Here is a 19,261-nt window from a genome sequence, read left to right as displayed (position 1 = left end):
CGCCAAATTCGCGGATTCTCTGCTTCGGCCGTCGTCTTCCGGCGACGATTCCGGCCACCGTGGTTCCGCTCCGACGGCCCCGACCACACCAACGTCTTCGTGGTGAGCTCGCGCCTCCCCTAGACGCCTTTCCCCTCTCGTTTGCTTCCGTTCGCTGCCTCTCACCGTGGTGGCCATCGTTTTGCCCGCAGGTCCTCGCCGGCGGCGTCCCTCCGGTGATCCCCTGGACTCCGCCCCGCCCCCATCATCTTCCCCGCGTGGAGCCGCACCCCCGACGCCAACTCCCCCCCGCCTCGGTTAGCCCTGAGTCGCCGGATCGATCTCCGATTTGATCTCCCGCCATGGTTTTCTGCCCGAGCTCCGTGTCTGGTTGTTTTATTTGTCGCACGCCTTCTCAGTAATCACAAAGCAATCAACAGCTTAGTGGTAAACCCGTTGGTCCCTTACACCTCAGGTCCCTGGATCCAATCCCCACTCTGGAGAATTTAATCCAACCTTTTTGCCCTTCAGTGATCATATCTGGCGCCCCATGGTCGACCCAATCTCCCTCTCGCCCCCAGCCCATCGCGCACGCGCGCAGCAGGCCTCTATTCGCCGCCGTCCCTGCGCAGGTTCGGCCCAGTTCGCCCCCTGCCTTTCCTCTCTTCTTTATTTTGCAGAAAATGTTTAAATCTTGTGAAATTCATATCTTGTAAACCGTAAATCGAAATACAAAGTGTTATATATGAAAATTGATCAGAAAAATATGCTGAACATGAATATGCCATCCATTCATTTGTTTGCATCTTGCATCATGTCGTCCGATGATAGTTTGTGCATTTCACCTCACATAACATGCAGAGTATTTCGGATACCGACTTGGTTTCCCCGCTCCGTTTAACTTTGAAGTAGCTCACCCCTGCCATGTTATGCCATGCTAACCAACACTTAAAGTTGCCGGTAGAAAATGCAACTCCAACATAATTTGTTTGTTCGGGATTCCAATCCCGCTTAAATTGGATAATTGCATTGCACCATATTTGCCATGTCATGCATATCATCTTGATCATGCTGGATCTTATTTATCCGTAGTAGTAAGATGTGCATCCGTTGGTTATTGTAGCGCTTTGCTTCTTCCCGGATAGGATCGCGAAGTGGTGTGGTGAGATACGCCAAGTTCTCCGGATGTCCCTCGGCAAGCTTTAACAGGCAAGCATTTTCCCCTATACTTCTGCCCCTGCAGAAGTCGCTCACCTATTTTATTTTGCCTTCTCCCTTATGCTATCCTTGAGTTGCGTTCTTGTCACGTGTCCTTTCCACTTGTTACCTCAAGCAGCCCATATTGCCACCACCACCTCCTACAGCTGTTGTTTGGTTATCGAGTCTGCCCTTGCGAGTTGTAGTGCATGCTAGTGCTGTCTTATCTTGTTACCGTTGTTGTTATCTTATCGGGTTATATGTTGGGAAGAATCATGGTTACTTTAGTTGTTGATATTTGTTTAGCAGAGGCATCGGTGGGTCAGCTGCTCGTTTTGTGACGGCTCACTTGTGTTTCCTAAATAACCTAGGACCCTGAGTTCTTGTTATCTGTTCCGAGACTGAGCGCTCTAACCACACGTGGGTATGCTTACCGGGTCTCCCCTCGACCACTGCCGGAATCTACAGCTTTGTCCAGTGGCCACAACTAGTTTGGATGTTTGTTTTGCTTCTCCCGGGCGTGCAAGCATGTTTCTTTGTGGTCAGATGATATGATGTTACTTTTGGGGAAGCCGTGAGTGCCTTGTATCCCCGTTGTCTCTTGCACGTCCGTAGGTGCGGCACGTATTGTTAAGAGGTCATCCTCTAGTGGGCTCTGATCCTCTTAGCCGTTCTCGCAACAGCTAGGTCCGCGTCAGAGTTCCGATCGGGCTCTGAAACGGGTTAACTTAGTTAGGTGGCTTCCTGGACATTGTTGTAGTGAAGGAGAGTGCGTGTCGTGATATCCACCTGTCGTAAGTGGGTTGATCGTGCCTGTGGGCACATTTGGTCACCCCTGCAGGGTTACAATCTTATCGATAAGCCGCGTCCGCGGTTATGGATGACTTGGAGCTGTATGACTCGACCATAGACAACTTACACCTGTTGTTTCAATACTATTAACTTGCATAGTAAGATAGAACAACATAAATAATAACTGGTTAAAACTTGACAACCGTGTGAGTGCCTTTGCCAGTACCTCTTTGCGAAGGGGGAAAACATCGGCTGTGTTATGTTTGCAGAGTATAGAACTGTTAGTTTTTGCGCTCTCTCATCTCCTCTGATTAGACGAATGTTGTAGAGTGTCTCTATAGGTTTTTAGTGCTTTCGTGCTGCCGCTTAACCCCACCATATTGTCCATGACGTTCCTCTTGCGTCCTCTAAGTCCCCTGCGTGCCTCAAGTACAAAGGACGACTGGTTGACGAATGCTTATACGTCTTGAAGTCTTGTTAAGTACGAACCCGTACTTATTGCTGCTTCTACGGGATATAACCGGGCAGGTATGAAGATATGTTCGATGAAGACGACGTTAGCAAGGTTACCCTTCTGGCTTGGCCTGGGCAGGGTTATGGACGCCATTGGTTATCTTCAGGACTCTTAGTCCAATTTGTATATTGTCCGTACTCGGACGCATTCGATCTTCTGTATGATTTGGATCTTTGTATTGTATATTTGTATCTTGACTCGTTGGAGTCGTTGTTGTAATATATGTATCTTGTGGGCTCTATTGTAATCCTGTTGTAATGTTACCGCTCGTGGTAATTCCTCTGGCATCACGTGTGCTTTGTCGTGCACGTCGTGTCGGAGGGCGTGTCGGAATCGATATCGTGCGGATTTCGGCGGGTTCGCTGGGATCCTCAGGGTACCGGTTCCGGGGCGTCACAAGTTGGTATCAGAGCCTCAGGTTGACGGTACCCCACTAGTCCAGCCTGTAGGATAACCTTGCCAACGGACGTTGTTGTGTAGAGTGTCAAAACTATTTTCGAAAAATTCGTTGGATAGTTCTGATTAGCTCTGATTTTTCTCCTTACCTCAATTCTTTCTCCTCTTACCTATGCGAGTTTTGAGTCTTCTTTCTTATCTGAGTTTTCCGAGTCTTAGGTTCCAACGCGGGTTGGACGATCTCTGCCCTTATCCTAATAGGTCCGATCTTCAGAGGATCCCGACAGAAGCGTATCATCAACGACGGAACAACGACTTCTTGTTAGTGGTGTCGACCGATCAGCATGGAGCAAGAACTCTTGTTAGTGGTGTCGAGGAGATCGACACGTCGCCTGAAGACCCGATAGTTCACCTCTCTCCCCCGTACCTTGAGGTGGAACCTCGGGGCGAGGTTCCTTGTTAGTGGTGTCGATTGTAACGGCCCCGGGTAGTACCCCTAATAGATTTTGTTTGTTCTTTTTATTTTGTGCATCATCATGCATCATGCATCATATCATCCATATTTTTATCAAACAAAATTATTTTATAAACCCAAATTATTTTGTTTTCCCTCACATATGATTTTCATATGGTTTCTATATCAAACCTCCTCTTCCTTTTCTTTTAATAAAACCCCAAACCTCTCTCTTTGGGCCACTCTCTCTCTAGCCCAGTTATCTTTTTCTTCCTTTCCTCCCTCTGCCAGCCATCTCTCTTCCTTCCACCGCAGGCCCGAGTCGGCCCATCTCTCTTCCCCTTGGCCCGTACCCCTTCGTTTTTCTCTTGTCGTCATCTCCAGAAGCGAGCACGAGAGCAACGTGACCCTGTGGTCCTCCACCACCACAACCACCGTGCCCCATCCTTTCTTCACCTCCTTTAATCCCCACACAAGCCGAGCCGAACCCTAGCTTTCCTCCTCTCCCACCTGCCGCCGCCTTTTCCTTCTTCTCTCCTCACCTATCTCTTCTCTCTGTGAACAACGAAGGAGAAAAACTCCACAGTAACGTCTCCACCTCGCCATGGCGCCGGAGCTACAGACCTCCCCTCGCCGAGCTGAGACCACCGACGGATGCGCCTCGTCGTCCTCTTCATCTACGTGCAAGGAATCGACCTGGGAGTCCTTCAATCGCCGCCAAATTCGCGGATTCTCTGCTTCGGCCGTCGTCTTCCGGCGACGATTCCGGCCACCGTGGTTCCGCTCCGACGGCCCCGACCACACCAACGTCTTCGTGGTGAGCTCGCGCCTCCCCTAGACGCCTTTCCCCTCTCGTTTGCTTCCGTTCGCTGCCTCTCACCGTGGTGGCCATCGTTTTGCCCGCAGGTCCTCGCCGGCGGCGTCCCTTCGGTGATCCCCTGGACTCCGCCCCGCCCCCATCATCTTCCCCGCGTGGAGCCGCACCCCCGACGCCAACTCCCCCCCGCCTCGGTTAGCCCTGAGTCGCCGGATCGATCTCCGATTTGATCTCCCGCCATGGTTTTCTGCCCGAGCTCCGCGTCTGGTTGTTTTATTTGTCGCACGCCTTCTCAGTAATCACAAAGCAATCAACAGCTTAGTGGTAAACCCGTTGGTCCCTTACACCTCAGGTCCCTGGATCCAATCCCCACTCTGGAGAATTTAATCCAACCTTTTTGCCCTTCAGTGATCATATCTGGCGCCCCATGGTCGACCCAATCTCCCTCTCGCCCCCAGCCCATCGCGCACGCGCGCAGCAGGCCTCTATCCGCCGCCGTCCCTGCGCAGGTTCGGCCCAGTTCGCCCCCTGCCTTTCCTCTCTTCTTTATTTTGCAGAAAATGTTTAAATCTTGTGAAATTCATATCTTGTAAACCGTAAATCGAAATACAAAGTGTTATATATGAAAATTGATCAGAAAAATATGCTGAACATGAATATGCCATCCATTCATCTGTTTGCATCTTGCATCATGTCGTCCGATGATAGTTTGTGCATTTCACCTCACATAACATGCAGAGTATTTCGGATACCGACTTGGTTTCCCCGCTCCGTTTAACTTTGAAGTAGCTCACCCCTGCCATGTTATGCCATGCTAACCAACACTTAAAGTTGCCGGTAGAAAATGCAACTCCAACATAATTTGTTTGTTCGGGATTCCGATCCCGCTTAAATTGGATAATTGCATTGCACCATATTTGCCATGTCATGCATATCATCTTGATCATGCTGGATCTTATTTATCCGTAGTAGTAAGATGTGCATCCGTTGGTTATTGTAGCGCTTTGCTTCTTCCCGGATAGGATCGCAAAGTGGTGTGGTGAGATACGCCAAGTTCTCCGGATGTCCCTCGGCAAGCTTTAACAGGCAAGCATTTTCCCCTATACTTCTGCCCCTGCAGAAGTCGCTCACCTATTTTATTTTGCCTTCTCCCTTATGCTATCCTTGAGTTGCGTTCTTGTCACGTGTCCTTTCCACTTGTTACCTCAAGCAGCCCATATTGCCACCACCACCTCCTACAGCTGTTGTTTGGTTATCGAGTCTGCCCTTGCGAGTTGTAGTGCATGCTAGTGCTGTCTTATCTTGTTACCGTTGTTGTTATCTTATCGGGTTATATGTTGGGAAGAATCATGGTTACTTTAGTTGTTGATATTTGTTTAGCAGAGGCATCGGTGGGTCAGCTGCTCGTTTTGTGACGGCTCACTTGTGTTTCCTAAATAACCTAGGACCCTGAGTTCTTGTTATCTGTTCCGAGACTGAGCACTCTAACCACACGTGGGTATGCTTACCGGGTCTCCCCTCGACCACTGCCGGAATCTACAGCTTTGTCCAGTGGCCACAACTAGTTTGGATGTTTGTTTTGCTTCTCCCGGGCGTGCAAGCATGTTTCTTTGTGGTCAGATGATATGATGTTACTTTTGGGGAAGCCGTGAGTGCCTTGTATCCCCGTTGTCTCTTGCACGTCCGTAGGTGCGGCACGTATTGTTAAGAGGTCATCCTCTAGTGGGCTCTGATCCTCTTAGCCGTTCTCGCAACAGCTAGGTCCACGTCAGAGTTCCGATCGGGCTCTGAAACGGGTTAACTTAGTTAGGTGGCTTCCTGGACATTGTTGTAGTGAAGGAGAGTGCGTGTCGTGATATCCACCTGTCGTAAGTGGGTTGATCGTGCGTGTGGGCACATTTGGTCACCCCTGCAGGGTTACAATCTTATCGATAAGCCGCGTCCGCGGTTATGGACGACTTGGAGCTGTATGACTCGACCATAGACAACTTACACCTGTTGTTTCAATACTATTAACTTGCATAGTAAGATAGAACAACATAAATAATAACTGGTTAAAACTTGACAACCGTGTGAGTGCCTTTGCCAGTACCTCTTTGCGAAGGGGGAAAACATCGGCTGTGTTATGTTTGCAGAGTATAGAACTGTTAGTTTTTGCGCTCTCTCATCTCCTCTGATTAGACGAATGTTGTAGAGTGTCTCTATAGGTTTTTAGTGCTTTCGCGCTGCCGCTTAACCCCACCATATTGTCCATGACGTTCCTCTTGCGTCCTCTAAGTCCCCTCGTGCCTCAAGTACAAAGGACGACTGGTTGACGAATGCTTATACGTCTTGAAGTCTTGTTAAGTACGAACCCGTACTTATTGCTGCTTCTACGGGATATAACCGGGCAGGTATGAAGATATGTTCGATGAAGACGACGTTAGCAAGGTTACCCTTCCGGCTTGGCCTGGGCAGGGTTATGGACGCCATTGGTTATCTTCAGGACTCTTAGTCCAATTTGTATATTGTCCGTACTCGGACGCATTCGATCTTCTGTATGATTTGGATCTTTGTATTGTATATTTGTATCTTGACTCGTTGGAGTCGTTGTTGTAATATATGTATCTTGTGGGCTCTATTGTAATCCTGTTGTAATGTTACCGCTCGTGGTAATTCCTCTGGCATCACGTGTGCTTTGTCGTGCACGTCGTGTCGGAGGGCGTGTCGGAATCGATATCGTGCGGATTTCGGCGGGTTCGCTGGGATCCTCAGGGTACCGGTTCCGGGGCGTCACATCAAGTATGTCTTGAAGATGAAGATGAAGTGAGCCCTCAAGTTACTTCAAGACATCAATATGATGAAGAATGAAGAATGTTGTGCAAGTTCAAGATGAGCCATCTCGAAGAGATCCTTTGCTTGAGTCTTGCCATCCATATGGTGATCATGGATATGTGAAGATGCGCCGAAGAAGAAGCTCTCCCATGGTGGATTATGGGGGGGTAATCCACAAGACTTCATCAAGCAAGCACAATCAAGAAAGGCGTTCCATCTTGTTGGAGTCAAGATCGTCGTCATCAAGCTCAAGTGGAATGCGCAAGTATAAGGTTTGCTCTTGATAGGGTTTCTTTCTCACCGGTCTCATAGTGTAGTTGGAGACTGATGACCCACAAGTATAGGGGATCGCAACAGTCTTCGAGGGAAGTAAAACCCAATTTATTGATTCGACACAAGGGGAGACAAAGAACACTTGGAAGCCTTAACAGCAGAGTTGTCAATTCAGCTGCACCTGGAAACAGACTTGCTCGCAAGAGTTTATCAGTAGTAACAGTTTTATAGCAGTAGCAGTAGTGAAATAACAGCAGCAGAGTAACAAAGACAGCAGTAGTGATTATAGTAAACAGCAGGATTAAAATACTGTAGGCACGGGGACGGATGACGGGCGTTGCATGGATGAGAGAAACTCATGTAACAATCATAGCAGGGCATTTGCAGATAATAATAAAACGGTGTCCAAGTACAAAGCAATCAATAGGCATGTGTTCCATATATAGTCGTGCGTGCTCGCAATGAGAAACTTGCACAACATCTTTTGTCCTACCAGCCGGTGGCAGCCGGGCCTCTAGGGAAACTACTGGATATTAAGGTACTCCTTTTAATAGAGTACCGGAGCAAAGCATTAACACTCCGTGAACACATGTGATCCTCACATCGCTACCATTCCCTCCGGTTGTCCCGATTTCTGTCACTTCGGGGCCATTGGTTCCGGACAGCGACATGTGTATACAACTTATAGATAAGACCATAAATGTCGTCGTGGTGAACGAGCAGATGCCATAGGATGGCTTAGATTGGGGCCGAATGGACGCAAGTGGATTCGGGGGAGGGTTTGCGATCAGGTGGGAAGAGGTTCCGGATGGTTTCCTCAAGAACTTGGCTAAGGCCAGAGGTTGAAGAAGAAAGACACAAGGAAGAACTCCCTCTAGATCACCATGTTCATAGATTCACACAAGTTACAGGCTCTGCCTTCCTACACACGCGCGTACATACTTGCTTGCCCGTGAAGAAGGGCTCCCCCCTCTCCTTATATAGGGGGGAGGGTGGCTTACACTGCAAGAAACCCTAATGGCATCTTTGACTGGACAAACTACTTTACAGAGTTACTGTACAAAGCTACTTTAACAGGCTACTGTACAAAGCTACTTTAATCATAGATGACACCGTGGCCTTCTTTTATCAGGGCTGCTGATGTCCTCCGGCTTCTTTGGACGTCACCTCTCTCTTTGGCGCCAGGGCTCTGAATAAAGTTACTTTGCTTGGCTCATCCTTGTCTTCTTGCTCTGAAGAGAATCTTTGACCAGTCCTGCCGACAGGCTCTCCTTTCCGGTATCTTCTATACCGGGTTCCGGCATACCCCTTTGGGGATACCGGCTTAGCCTTGCTCTCCCGGATTCCTACTAGGCTTCCGGTAAGAACATTAAACCGGTATCTTGATGGCTCAAACCATCCGGTTTGGCATGCCTTTGGCATACCGGGGGTTATCCCCCCAACATTAGTCCCCGAAGCTGGTATAGTCTGGAGGATTCTGTCCTACAGACCATGCCAGGTTTTCATCTTTTTAAGATACCGGTTTAGTCACTCATCCTTTGAGCCTAGTTCCGGCACCTTTACCCTTGTTCCTTTTCTTCTCTTTGCAAGGCTTGTTCCGGCACCTCTTTTTTCCGGCACCATGTGTCTTTACTCCTTCCTCGGCGAAGTCGAGAATATATCGGGTCCCGCGCCTGTCAGTGACATGCGCACTGTAACTGACGCGCCAGTGTCCGCTGTCACATCGTTTCGACTCCCGCGCACGCATTTAATGCACCGCAGCGGATCCCACTACCTCTTCGGGATCCCGCGTGCGCCTCCGTGTGGCCTCCGTTTTCGCGCGTGTATTCCTCCGCCACGTGGTGGCCCAAGGCGCGAACCGTCGCGGGCCGTGAGGCGAACCGCCGCGGCCCAGCGGTTCCACGCCCACTTTCTCTCTCTTATATAAACGCAACTGCCCGTTCCTCTTCATCTTCTTCGCATTCTTCTCCTTCGCGCACAGAGCTCCACGCCTTTGCGCCTCCGCCGCTCTCCGTCCGCCGTCGCCCGTTCGAGCTCCGGTGCCCGGCGAACTCACGCCGTGCCGCCGCCGGACTTCGCTGTGCGGAGATCTTCGGCAGCAACTTCTTCGCGTCTGCCGCATTTGTGCTTCTTCACGAGCTTCTCCGCCTCGCCGTCGACGCTGCTCGCCGGCGGCTGTAGACCCGCTTCTCCGCCAGCAACTTCTTTCCCCAGCGACCGCGCCGCTCAAGGTTGGTACTAATTTCTCTTTACTCGCCGTTCGCTGGCTTTTCAGATCTTGAGCCTTTGGTGTTCTTATTTGCTCCTTTTTCTTTGGTTTTCCTCTTACTCGTAGATCTTCACGCGGGGTTCGAGTCTGGGATTTCTGTTTCTCCACCTACCCTCGCGATGTCCGACGAGGAATCCTCCTCCGCATCCTCTTCTTCCCTTTCTCTTAAGCGCCGTAGACCTTCTCCCGGTGAATCTACGGCCTCAGATCCAATGGAAACCGATTCCGGCAACCAGCGGGAATCCGGTAACCCCCAAGAGTCCGGCGGCAACCTAGAATCCGGTAGCTTTAGCCAAGCTTCCGGTAGCCATGAGGCCAGCAGCTCTGGCCAAGCCTCTAGCAGCTCCAGCCAATCTTCTGGCGAGGAGCCTTCCCCACCCACTCGCGGAGCCTGGATGGGCTCCAACGTTGCGAGTTCGAGATTGATTGGCTGTACCGGTCTCGAAGGATTCCGGAAGGAGTTTCCTGTCGGATTCGGATGACGAGATCGAACCGGATCCGGAAGACGACGAGTTTGTTGTTTTTCTTGCTCACTTCGAGCGTGGCTTCGGCCTTCCCGCCTCTACTTTTTCCGGGAGTTCCTAGATTTCTACGAACTCCAACCTCACCACCTTCCTGCAACGCCATTTTCTACCTCTCTTGTTATGCCACCTTCATGGAGGCTTACATCGGCATTCGTCCCACTTGTGAGACGTTTGCCCGCTTCTTCAACTTGCGGATCAACTCCGTCCAGGGCAAGGAAATTCCTAAGCCCAAGCCGCCCGTGCAGTGCGGCTCCTGCATCGTCGGCTCCCGCCAAGGGAGCACTTTTCTTAAGTTTACCGGCCTCGAGTCTTGCCGCACCTGGCAAGGAACTTTCTTCTACGTGAAGAACACCGGCCGCGCCGATCGCATCAATCTTCCTCCATACCAAGAGGGCCCCCAGCAGAGCCAAGCTGGAGCTACAACCCGAGGACAGAACATGCCGAAACCAATCGGGTAGTGCGCTTCTTGGCCTCTTTGAAGAAGGAGACCAACATCTGTTCCGACGATGTCATCCGGACTTTCATATCGCGCCGGGTGCTTCCTCTTAAGCGCCGCGCACATAGGATGAGCGAGATGTATGGCCCAGGCGATCCCACCAAGATCACCGGCCGTGCTCTCAGCAAGAAAGATGTTGTTCTCAAGGCTAAGCAGATTTGTCAAACTGCTATGCCTTTTACTTGGGAATGGGGCCTCCTTCCCCTCAGTTCCTCTAACCGTCCGACCCAAGAAGTAAGAGATTGCGCAACTTGGGGTTGTCTTTGCCGGTAAGTTTCTGCTTTTGCTAACCTTCTTTTTTACCTTGTTTCAGGCCAGGGACCGCTTCCCCTCTATCCAGGCAGAGCCGCGAGGACCTCTCCGGAAGCGTGCCTTTGACTCCTTCGACCCGGATCCCTACATCTTTTGGAAGGACCTGAAGATGGGGAAGACCCCGGCTGCGCGCCTTGGCCGGGACCCGCCGGAGCCCACCGGAAACCCCGAGGAGCTGGTTGTGCTCGAGGTATTTTCTTTTCCGGCTTCTTATACTTTCCCATTATCGCTTTCTTGCGAATTGATTCTTAGCCATATTCAACTCGCAGATCCACGAGCGCGTGCCGCCCCTACGCGCCGAGGCCGGCATTGAGTTTGTGGACAAACTCATGGCCCAGGGCCAGAAGAACAAGCAGCCGGCATCTACTGCCGGCTCCAGCCATGCTCCTCCCTCCAAGCGCTTCCGGACGGAGCCCGTGGGGGAGAAAGAAGTGGGCGTGCGCCGCTACGGGCGCAAAGCGATGCCAACCGCTTCCGGGTAATTTCATTTTCCGGCTTGCCTCCTTTTTTGCTAAGTTCCTTTTCCGGTTGCTTTTTCTCAACCACTTGTCTTTTCTCTTTTTCTCAGCCCCGCTCTCAAACTTGGCCCAAGGCCATCGGGTTACGAGGGATCCGCAAGGACCTCAACCCCTCCTCCTCGTTCAAGCCCGGCACCATCTCGGTGCCGCAACACCTCTGCCTCCCTTTCGGGGGGCACAACAAATTCGGGGCGTGCGGCCCCTTCACTGTCAGATCACCGCACGGAGGAGGATCTTTCCTTCCTCCCGGAACACCAAGACACCGGCGCCAGCAACACCGGCGCCGGAGAAGAAGAAGCTGCCGGGCGGGCGGAGCCTGTTGCTCCTCCCGTCCTCGCAATGTCACCGTCCGCGCCGGCTTCGTCCGCGCCGGAAGGCTCCAAGACAGGTGACGCTCCTAGCGCTCCCCTTCTCCACGCACCATCCTCATGCCTCCGCCAGAGGCTCCTCGCGCCCAGCCCTCCAAGGCCGCTCCTGGCGCGCCGCCGGCCAAGACTTCCGGGGCCTCTTCTACCGCGCCGCCGCCCAAGCCCTCCAAGCTCATCAAGGGGAAGGCGACGGCCTCCAGCGCCCCTTCGGGCGGCCAGCAGCCCTTGGTGCTGCACGTCTCCAAGGCTGCCAAAAGCGCCAGCATGAAGGCCACCGGCCTCCTTGGCCGCATTACGGAGTTCCAGCGCCAAGGCCGGGACCTGGGGCACCTCCTGCCGTATGCCCAAAAGTGGAACGCCGCGGACATCACTCCGGCGACCCGCGGCATGGGCAAGGATCGGCTGCCGGCACCTGATCCTGTCGGGGATCGGAGCTCTGAGGAGCACTTCATGCGGCTCCGGGCTGCCGTAAAAGAGCTTGACAGCGCGTGGTATGACTCCACGAACAATTTGACGGTATGTTCTACTAACTTTCAACCTTTGCCGGCTTTTTTGTTTCCGGTTCTGCTTTATCTTTTCCTTAGTTTCATGCCGGTTTCTCTCTTGTCTATCTTCCCAGTCCCCGAGTTTTGTGGTGAGAGCGCAGCTCTTAGCGCAAAACTTAACTTAAGTTTTTAGCGTGAAACCGGCACTGCCAGTCCCCGAGTTTCGGGTTAAACCTCTTCTTCTTAACACATAATTTACCTTAGAAACGCGCAAAACTGGCACTGCCAGTCCCCGAGTTTCGGGTTAAGTACTTTGTTCTTAACGCAAAACTTAACTCATTTCTTCTTTTTCTTGAACAGGTTACCGCTGACACTCGGAAGGCCCTTTTCGAGGAGCTTTTGTGGGAGCACCGGGAGCTCGCTGAGGCACATGACAAGTGCCAAGGTAAGTTTTTGTTCCACCGGTATCTTTGCTACCGGAAGCCTTTTTTCCTTGTGATATTCACAATTTCTGTTCAACAGTGATCCCGGAAGCTTCCATCGATGCTCTGAAAGAGCAGCTCGCCGAGGCCCAACGTACTATTTTTTCCTTCCTTTGAACTTGGTTTCTTTTCATTTTTACCAGTGTAACCTTGCTAACATTCATTTTTCCGGTTACAGGGGAGAAGGATGAGCTCAGCCGGCAGCACCAGGAGGAGCTGAACGCCCTCAAGACCAGCTACCAGGAGCTCAAGTCTCAGCTGATTCAGCTGGGGCTTGACCACGCCAAGGTCCTCAAAGCCGCTGAAGTGACCGCAGCGGCCAAGTTGGACGAGGCTCTGGAGGATGCTTGCAATGCCACTGTGGTGTTGCGGGCAGAGCTGGAGGAGATGGCCAAGGCCCGGAAGGGTGCCGAGGAGAAGGCCGCGCGGCTGGAGGAGGGGCACAAGGAGTGCGATCAGCTGATCCTGCAGACCGACACTCTTGCCCTCCGTAAGTTGTTTTCTTTTACACTTTGACTACTGCATACGGGCCTTTTTTCCTTCAACCCCACTTTTCTTTCCGCTATCTTTCCGTCCGGTGTCTCTTCTTCCGGATTCTTTTCTCTCCGGTCTCTTTTTCTTCCGGTCTCTTTTTCTTCCGGTCTCTTTTTCTTAAGCTTTTTCTTTCTTTGCACAGGCCTCTTTCCGGACTCGCAGAGGTATGCCGTCAAGAAGGTCGACGCGCAGCGCAAGGACAAGGGCCAATCGGATCTTACCGTGCCATGGACGCCCAAGGACCATCTGGTCGCGCTTAACGCGCGGGTGTCCCATATGCGCTGCATAGACCGCAATCTTTCGGACATCCCTGATGTAGCTACCCAGCTATACAGGACTTTGTGGCCTGGCGAGGTGGTGCCGGACACCTTCTCCCTCATCAGCGATCGCCTCAAAGGTGCCGGCAAGAGGATCCGCGAGTGGCAGTGCTCTGCTGCCCGCGCTGGAGCGGACTCCGCCCTCCGCGTCGCCTGCTCCTGGTACCCGGAGCTCAATCTGGACGCCCTTACCGGCGTGCGCGAAGGCGCAGAAACGGATCTGGACCCGATCCTCTCCGCCAAGCGGCAGGATCGCGCGTACCGGATCGCGGAGTATGCCGACATGCGCACCTTCATCTCTCCCCCTCCTGGCGTCACGGACTATCTCGACGAGGAGGAGGATGAAGCCGAAGAAGAGCTTCTGGATGACGCTGATGCCGGTGCTGCTCCTCCGGAAGCCCCTGCTGCGTGATTATTCCCTTTGAAATGTTTGCCTGCTATCTGTTCGTTGGTCCTGCTTATCCTTGAAACAATGTTCGTTAAATTCTGCCCCGGAATGCCGGGGTCTATGATGTAAAACTTTAAGTTCGCCTGTGGTTGTGCTACAACATTTCCTGCCGGTAAGTTATACCGGTAGCTAAGTATTTATGAGTTTGCCTTAGCATAATTTGCTTTTGGTTTTGACTTTATCCTGTACTGCAAAGATTTCTCAATTGCTTCCGCATCCAATTTGATGCATACTTGGTTCTTTTGCCTTGGCTCTGCCTGCCTTCTCTGGGCGTTCTTTGGCGTATGAGCACAAGGTTCTTTCACCAAACAAACATCTTCTTGAACTTAGAAATAATTTTGAAATTTTGCAAAAAACCGGTTTAACCGGGGTTAGTTAAACTTTCCGGATTGTTCTTTCCTGCTCTCCCTTTTCGCAGTTCATGTGCTTATCTCCTACCGGTTTATCTTGCTTGCCATGAAGCCGGTTTGCGTACAGCAGCAGAGTCGAAGACTCCGGTAGGATTTAGCACACTACTAAACCGGAAAGAAAAACATTCAATAAGCAACCGGTAAACTGAAAAAAAATAAACAAGTTACATGCAACTTAAGTTGGGGTAGTCCCCGAGATTCATTCAAGGTTCCGGCATCTTTTATTCATAGCATATAAGGTACAAAAAGGAACTTCTTACACCACCACTTCAAGAGTAGAAAGGGCGCAACGAGCTACGTTCCATGGACGCTTGCTCTCCTCTCCGGACCTGTCCGCCTTTCCTTTCTTCCACTCCTGTGCATCTATCAAGTAGTATGCATCATTGTGAAGCACCTTGCTTACAATGAAGGGACCTTCCCATGGTGGCAAGAGCTTATGCCGGCCTTCAGTGCGCTGCACCAGGCGAAGTACAAGATCTCCTTCCCGGAAAACTCTTGGGTTAACCTTCCGGTTATGATAGCGTCTTAGGTTCTGCTGGTAAATGGCTGTTCTTGCCAAAGCCAGCTCTCTTGCTTCTTCTAGCAAGTCCACATCGTTTTCTCTGGCCTCTTTGACCTCCTGCTCAGTATAGAGCTGTACCCTTGGTGAATCATGAATGATATCGGTTGGTATCACCGCTTCTGCTCCATAAACCATGAAGAAAGGAGTGTATCCGGTAGACCGGTTTGGGGTTGTTCTTATACTCCACAGTACTGATGGTAGCTCATCGAGCCAACATCCCGGTGACTTTTCCACCGCATCAATGAGTCTAGGCTTGATACCGGAAAGCACCAAAGCATTCATTCTTTCCACTTGGCCATTGCCTTGTGGGTGTGCCACTGAGCACAAATCCAGCCGGATGTTGTTGTCTTCACAGAACCTTTTGAACTCACCTTGAGCAAAGTTGGTTCCATTATCAGTGATGATGCTGTGCGGGTATCCATACCGCAAAATGACATCTTTTAGGAATTTCACCGCTGTATGCCCATCACACTTTGCGATAGGTTTTACTTCTAGCCATTTGGTGAACTTATCCACCATGACCAAGATGTGAGTCATGCTGCTTCTTGCAGTTTTGAATGGGCCAACCATGTCCAGGCACCAAACAGCAAATGGCCATGTTAGCGGTATTGTTTTTAAACCGGATGCTGGGGTATGGTTTTGCTTGGCGTACCTCTGGCAGCCGTTGCATTTTCTTACCAAATCCTCAGCGTTCTCCAAAGCAGTGGGCCAATAGAACCCATGCCGGAACACTTTTGCTACCAAAGCCCTTGATGAAGCATGATGCCCACATTCTCCTTGGTGAATTTCCTCAAGCATTTCTTTTCCTTCCTCCGGTTCCACACATCTTTGAAGGACACCGGTAACGCTTCTCTTGTATACCTCACCATTGATGAATGTGTAAGCTTTGGACCTTCTTTGTATCCTCCTTGATTCATTTTCGTCAGCCGGCAAGGTGCCGTTGATCAGGAATTCCTTAATAGGTTTAACCCATGACGGTATCTCTCGAACCAGAAACACCGGTGCATCTATTTCCATGCTATCCACCAGCATCATTTCTTCCGGTATGGGTACAGCAGTCCCCGAGCTTACCGGAGCAGTCCCCGAGCTTGCCGGAGCAGTCCCGGGTTCCCTTCATCGATATCCATGGGTACTACATGTGACTCTGGTACAAAAATTGATTCTGATTCCGGGCTCGGCTTGATCGATGGCACTCTTAGGTGAGCCAAAGCTATTCCGGGAGGAATTTCTTGCCTAGATGAGCCCAGCTTGGACAAAGCATCCGCGGCCTCATTTTCTGCTCGCGGCACATGGTGAAACTCACACCCTTCGAAGAATCCGGCAATCTTTTGCACGTGAAACCGGTACGAGGCCATGTTGGCATCTTTTGCATCCCAATCTCCGGAACACTGCTGTACCACAAGGTCTGAATCTCCATAGCAAATGATCCGGTGCGCACCGATTTCTTTTGCGACCTTAAGCCCATGGATCAAAGCTTCATATTCAGCGACATTGTTTGATGCCCTGAAATGCACTTGTAAAACATACCGGAGGTGATCTCCTTTTGGGGAAGTGAGCACCACACCGGCACCTAGACCTTCCTTGAGCTTGGATCCATCAAAGTGCATCTTCCAGTATTCTATCCTCTGATCTGGCGGCTTGTACTGCATCTCCGCCCAATCAACAAGGAAGTCAGCCAAAGCCTGTGATTTTATGGCATCTCTTCTTTCATATACCGGTACGTACGGTGATATCTGGATTGCCCATTTCGCAATCCGGCCGCTGGCATCTTTGTTGCACATGATGTCGGAAATTGGTGCTTCGCTCACCACTTTCATGGGGTGCTCCTCAAAGTAGTGCTTGAGCTTGGTGGCGGCCATGTACACGCCATAAGTCATTTTCTGGAAGTGAGGGTAGTTTTGTTTTGAGAGGGAGAGCACCTCGCTCAAGTAGTATACCGGCCTCTGGACGGTTTTTTCTTCCTCTTCTCTTTCAACTACAACCACTACACTCACAACCCGGTTTGTTGCTGCTATGTATAACAGCATAGGCTCTCTTTCTAGAGGTGAAGCCGGTATGGGTCTTGTGGCTAGCATTGTTTTCAGCTCTTTAAACGCTGCGTCTGCTGAGGGTCCAGACGAACGTGTCGGATTTTTTCATGAGAGCATAGAGTGGCAGAGCTTTTTCTCCCAACCTGCTTACAAACCGGCTCAGCGATGCCAAGCTTCCGGTAAACTTTTGCACATCTTTTAACTCTCGAGGGATAGCCATTCTTTCTATTGCCCGGATCTTTACCGGATTAACCTCTATGCCCCGGCTTGATACTAGGAAACCGAGCAGCTTGCCGGCAGGGACACCAAAGGTGCATTTTGCCGGATTGAGTTTCATCCGGAACCGTCTTAGGTTATCGAATGTTTGCCGGATGTCATCGATTAAAGTGTTCTTTACCTTAGTTTTTATCACGATGTCATCCACATAGACTTGCACATTTTTTCCAATTTGATCAAACAAGCATTTTTGCATACAGCGCTGATACGTTGCACCAGCGTTGCGCAACCCAAAAGGCATAGTGACATAGCAATAAGCCCCGTGCGGGGTAATGAACGCAGTTTTTATTTGATCTTCCTTTTTCAAGGGAATCTGGTGGAAACCGGAATAGGCATCCAGGAAGGACAACAACTCACACCCAGCAGTTGAATCAATCACTTGATCGATTCGTGGCAAAGGAAAAGGATCTCTTGGGCAAGCCTTGTTCAGGTTGGTGTAGTCGATGCACATGCGCCACACCTTCGGAGCTTTTGCCTCCAGGTTCTCATCTTTCTTCTTTTCAACCATTACCGGATTGGCCAGCCACTCTGTGCGTGACCTCCACAATGAACCCGGCAACTAGCAGCTTGGTTACCTCTTCTCCTATGATCTTTCTTCTGTCTTCAGCGAACCGGCGCAGTGGTTGCCGCACCGGCTTGGCATCTTTCCGGACGTTTAGAGAGTGCTCAGCCAGCTCCCTCGGAACACCTACCAAATCATCAGTTGACCAGGCAAAGATATTCCGATTCTCACGGAGGAAGCTGACGAGCGCGCTTTCCTATGCTTGGTCAAGGCCGGCACCGATCTGACGGTGCGCTGCGGGTAAGCCGGATCCAGCACAATGTTCTTTGTTTCATTGGTTGGCTTGAATGCCGGTGTGCCCATGTTTTCACTCATCGCCGCTAAGCTCATTTGTGAGGATTGAGCCAGCGCAACAGCTGTCTGCATTCTTTTCTTTTCCTCCGCGATCACCAGCGATTCTGCTAGGTTTGATCCGGCAGATGCAGTTTCCAGCGAGATCTTATAGTTTCCCACCACAGTCAATGGCCCACGAGGTGCCGGCATCTTCATCTTGAGGTAAGCCGTATGAGTGGTGGCCATGAAAGCAGCCAACGCCGGTCTCCCCAGCAATGCATGGTAGGGGCTGTCTAGATCCACCACCTCAAACTCCAGATTTTCCACCCGGCAATTGTCACGTCCTCCAAATGCCACGTCCACCCGAACTTTTCCTATCGGGGCACGGACAAGCCAGGAACAATCCCGTGGAACGTTGTGGGCGTTGGTAGAATCATGTTTTCTGTTATTCCCATCGTTTGGATGGTGTGATTGTACATGATGTTGATTATACTGCAATTGTCTATCAGCACCTTGCTGAACTTCACTCGAGTTTGCGGCCCCTTCATGATCGGGTCCACAACAAGAGCATATCCACCCGGATTCGGCATGATCTTTGGGTGATCCTTGGATGACCAGGTAATTTCCTGATTGGACCACATCATGTACTTGGGAACTGCCGGCATCACAGCATTGACCTCCATGGAGCGCCGGTGTACACTTTGCCGGTCTGTTGGCTCAGTGACAAAGACAACACAGCACAGATGCGGATCTTCGTAAACATTCCGGCCTAAAGGTGCCGGTGGAGGTGGCTGGTTATCATTTTGCTCCACCCGGTTAACTTGCTGGTACTGCTGCCGGTTTGGCTGCACCGGTAAGGCGTTTGCCCCGGTAAGTGGTGGTGGTGGCGGTAGCTGTTGTTGCTGCTGCGGCATGTCTTGCGGTGGCCGCGCATCTTTCACTGTTCCTTTTTGCATCAAGTACTTGGTCCAGGTACAATCCTTTGTCAGATGGTTTGACGGATGTGCCGGATTCGGCGTGTGCCACCGGCAAGGTTGATCCATGGCAGCTTCCATGGTGTATTTTGCGGGTTCTTGCCAGTTCTTCTTCTGGACCCAAGGTTTCTTTTCCACCCATTGTTTCTTAGGACCTGCCCATGGCTGCGATCCGGTTTTTTGCC

At 51.1% G+C, this 19,261-nt stretch overlaps 2 long non-coding RNA genes across 2 annotated transcripts; both read left to right on the top strand.

Annotated features, from left to right (window-relative positions):
• Positions 1–1,007: 1,007 nt before the first annotated feature.
• LOC139834318 (uncharacterized) lies at positions 1,008–2,745 on the top strand. The gene is made up of 2 exons (XR_011750087.1): positions 1,008–1,188; positions 2,497–2,745. It is a non-coding gene; the product is annotated as an uncharacterized lncRNA (long non-coding RNA).
• A 2,313-nt stretch (positions 2,746–5,058) lies between these two features.
• LOC139834319 (uncharacterized) lies at positions 5,059–6,791 on the top strand. Its single transcript, XR_011750088.1, has 2 exons — positions 5,059–5,235; positions 6,543–6,791. It is a non-coding gene; the product is annotated as an uncharacterized lncRNA (long non-coding RNA).
• The last annotated feature ends 12,470 nt before the right edge of the window (positions 6,792–19,261 follow it).

The sequence above is a fragment of the Lolium perenne genome, unplaced genomic scaffold (assembly GCF_019359855.2).
Source record: "Lolium perenne isolate Kyuss_39 unplaced genomic scaffold, Kyuss_2.0 unplaced33, whole genome shotgun sequence".
NCBI classification, from domain to species: Eukaryota; Viridiplantae; Streptophyta; class Magnoliopsida; order Poales; family Poaceae; genus Lolium; species Lolium perenne.
This window is presented reverse-complemented; position numbering and strand designations above follow the sequence as displayed.